Source organism: Gavia stellata, chromosome 24, assembly GCF_030936135.1.
Source record: "Gavia stellata isolate bGavSte3 chromosome 24, bGavSte3.hap2, whole genome shotgun sequence".
NCBI classification, from domain to species: domain Eukaryota; kingdom Metazoa; phylum Chordata; class Aves; order Gaviiformes; family Gaviidae; genus Gavia; species Gavia stellata.
The window spans coordinates 7,476,136-7,480,075 of NC_082617.1; the positions used below are offsets into that span (position 1 = coordinate 7,476,136).

Consider the following 3,940-nt stretch of genomic DNA (forward strand, 5'->3'; position numbering starts at 1 on the left):
CCCACTGTGACCGAGGGCTGCTCTGGGTGGCCGCCGCTCTGTCCCAGGACGGCTCCAGGGCTGTCCCGCTACAAATGCTCTCCACCCCGGGCCGGCACAGCCCGGAGGAAGGGGGGAGGCAGATGAGAAGTCTCTGTGGAGTAGACCACCCACGTCCCAGAGCGGCCGGAGCTCCGGCAGGTTCAGACACCCCCGCTACACCCGCAGGGACGAGCCAGCGTCCCTCTGCCCCCTGCCCGAGCCCTTACCCGTGTGGCGTCCCACCCATGGCCACAGGAGAGGGCTCCGCTCAGGCAGCTGTGCCACAGTCCTGTGTGAGCCTGCGTCCGGACACGACGGCACGACGTGACAGTGGCACGGCGGCGCAGGCTCTGGCAGTGGAATGTTGCAGTGGGAGAGAACGTCACGCAGCAACGTGATGAAATAATGGCGTGACGCATCGAAGCCATAATACACACGGATACAGCATCTCAGCCTTCATACTCGGCACAGCAAAGGCCCTTGGGAACAAACAAGAAGTCTCTTAGAAAGCTACATTCAAGCAAACCGGCTTTAAACCTTCCCTTTACATTGACAAGGCAAACAGCACTGCTGCTGTTAAAGGCGCTCTTTTTTCCGTCTTTTTAGGAGGGTGAAAGAAGCTGTGAAAGTAAGTTTGTTTTGTCACTAAAAAATGCCAGCCATGAAAGCTCATGTCCTTATAAAACTTCCTTTATCGCTGAAAATAAGTTATATACAAGATCTTACCGACCAAAGAGTTCGCAATCACCTGCAAACTGATTCACTCCAAGATCACAAGAAACGCTTGGTAGGCAACACCAGCATGTGAAGGCAGTGACTCCCCAACTCGGTTCCAGGTCAAAAACAACTCCTTTATTAGTGGAATATAAGAACAATTGCCAAGACTTCATTTCACGTTCATCAGTATCGTCTACAGATCTTCTTGAATTTGTCATAGTCATAATCTTCTGTTGTTTTTTCACTGAGCGGGCATTTGCGATTTGCAGGTGACCCTTCTAAAGGAAGGGGAGGCCGTCTTCTTTCCTGTCCTTTCATCTTCTTGAATTTCTTGTAATAATAATCATCTCCTGCTCTTTCATTGGTTGGTCGCTTGCGATTTGGAGGAGACCCTTCAAAAGAAAGAGAAGGAACTATTATTTCCCTGTCCTTTCACAGGAGACACTTCCTTATCTCCACCACTGCCCTTCTACAGCCCCGTGCTGTGTGAAAGGTTACTGCTTGAGCTGTCAGTGCTCCCAACCTTGCACCCCTTGCTCTTCCAGCTTTCATCAAACCGTGGTCAGCCAGCTTTGGCACCACGTTTCAGTTGAGACCGTTGCTACTCCGCCCTTGGGCATCTCTAAAGACACACCAATCTGCCTCCAAATCACCCCTGAAAGCATGGTGAGACACAGCAGAAGGCTGCCTTTCCTCCCGATGACTGCAGTAGGAGAGGCTCTCCTGGAAATGCATTCCCATCTCCTGCCTAGTAAGGTCTATGTTTGCTCGACCACCTGTCTGCTTTGGCAGCCTACAAAATGGATCCGCCTGATTATAAACCATCATTTACCATCGCAGACGAGGCGGGCCTTTCCAGCCCACGCTCAAGACGCAACTGAAAAGAAAAAGTCTTGAAATCTAGGAGGCAGTGTCAGCTGGCAGTTCAAGAGTAGACAGGCAAGCCGTGAGTAGGTTGTCACAGAATGACGGGGGTTGGAAGGGACCTCTGGAGATCATCTAGTCCAACCCCCTAGCCAGTGCAGGTTCACCTAGAGCAGACTGCACAGGAATACGTCCAGGTGAGTTCTAAATATCTCTAGAGAAGAAGACACCACAACCTCCCTCTGCAGCTTGTTCCTGTGCTCTACCACTCTCAAAGTAAAGAAGTTCCCCCTCACGTTTAGATGGAACTTCCTATGACCAAGTCTGTGCCCATTACCACTCGTCCTGTCACTGGGCACCACTGAAAAGACTGGCCCCATCCTCCTGGCACCCACCCTTTAAGTATGTATAAGCATTAAGAAGATCCCCCCTCAGTCTTCTCCAGACTAAAAAGACCCAAGTCCCTCAGCCTTTCCTCATAAGAAAGACGTTCCAGACCCCTAATCATCTTTGCAGCCCTTTGCTGTACCCTCTCCAGCAGTTGCCTGTCCTTCTTGAACTGGGGAGCCCAGAACTGGACACAGCACTCCAGATGCAGCCTCAGCAAGGCAGAGTAGAGGAGGAGGATAACCTCCCTTGACCTGCTTGCCACAATCGCCTTGATGCACCCCAGGATGCCATTGGCCTTCTTGGCTACAAGGGCACATTGCTGGCTCATGGTCATCCTGTTGTCCACCAGGACTCCCAGGTCCCTTTCCACAGAGCTGCTCTCCAGCCCCTAACCTGTACTGATGCCTGGGGTTATTCTGCCCCAGGTGTAGTACCCTACACTTGCCTTTGTTGAATTTCATAAGGTTCCTCTCTGCCCAACTCTCCAGCCTGTCCAGGGCTCGCTGAATGGCAGTGCAGCCTTCCAGTGTGTCCGCCACTCCTCCCAGTTTTGTGTCATCAGCAAACTTGCTGAGGACACACTCTATCCCTTCATCCAGGTCACTGATGAACATATTGAACAGGGCTGGACCTGGTACTGACCCCTGGGAAACACCACTTGTTACAGACCTCCAACTAGACTCTGCCACTAATTACAACCCTCTGAGCTCTATCTATCAGCCAGTTTTCAATCCACCCCACTGTCCATTCATCTAACCCACACTTCCTAAGCTTGTCTATGAGGATGATGTGGGAGACTGTGTCAAAAGCCTTGCTGAAGTCAAGGTAGACAACATCTACTGCCCTCCCCTCATCTATCTATCCAGTCATGCCATCGTAGAAGGCTATCAGATTGGTCAGACATGACCTCCCCTTGGTGAATCCATGTTGACTACTTCTGATAACCTTCTTTTCCTCCAGATGCTTTGAGATGATGCCCAGAATGAGCTGTTCCATCATCTTTCCAGGGATGGAGGTGAGGCTAACTGGCCTGTAGTTTCCTGGGTCTTCCTTCTTGCCCTTTTTGAAGACTGGAGTGACATTGGCTTTCCTTCAGTCCTCAGGCACTTTGCCCAAGACCTTTCAAAGGTGATGGAGAGTGGCCCCATCAATGACTTCTGCCAGCTCCCTCAGCAATTGCGGGTGCATCCCATCAGGACCCATGGACTTAAGGATGTCCAGTTTACTTAATTGGTCTCTAACTTGATCCTCCTCAACCAAGGGAAAGACTTCCTTCTTCCAGGCTTTGTCTGTTACCTCCAAAGTCTGGGACTCCTGAGGGCTGGCCAGAGCAGTAAGGACTGAAGCACAGAAGGCATTCAGTAACTCCGCCTTCTCTGCATCATCTGTCACCATGGCACCTGTCTGATTCAACAGCAGGCCCACATTTTCTCTAGTTTTCCTTTTGCCTCCGATGTACTTGAAGAAACCCTTCCTGTTGACGTGGGACTTGAATATCACCCAGCTCTCTTGAGCCCCCCTACCCTCTAGAGCCCTAACCCATGGGATTTCTCCAAGCAGCTCCTTGAGATGATCACAGTTAGCCCTCCTGAAGTCCAAGGCTGCAATCCCCCTTGTTGTTCTGTGCATACTGCACATGATGCTAAACTCTATCTTCTCATGATTGCTACAGTCAAGGCTGCCCCCAACCTTAATGTCCTCCACCAGCCCCTCTTTGTTTGTCAGTACTAGGTGCAGTAGTGCACCTCTCCTTGTTGGCTCCTCCACCACCTGAGCCAAAAAGTTATCATCAATACACTGGAGGAACCTCCTGGACAGTACATACCTGGCTGTGTAGCCTTCCCAGCAGATATCAGGGTGATTGAAGTCCCCCATGAGAACCAAGGCCTGTGATTGTGAGGCGACTCTCAGCTTTCTGTAGAAGGCCTCATCAGCTTCCCCATCCTGA

At 51.1% G+C, this 3,940-nt stretch overlaps 1 long non-coding RNA gene across 1 annotated transcript; it reads right to left on the reverse strand.

Annotated features, from left to right (window-relative positions):
- Positions 1-260: 260 nt before the first annotated feature.
- LOC132319078 (uncharacterized) lies at positions 261-3,940 on the reverse strand. The gene is made up of 3 exons (XR_009484442.1): positions 3,818-3,940; positions 748-1,130; positions 261-500 (listed from the first exon to the last, which is right to left on the reverse strand). It is a non-coding gene; the product is annotated as an uncharacterized LOC132319078 (long non-coding RNA).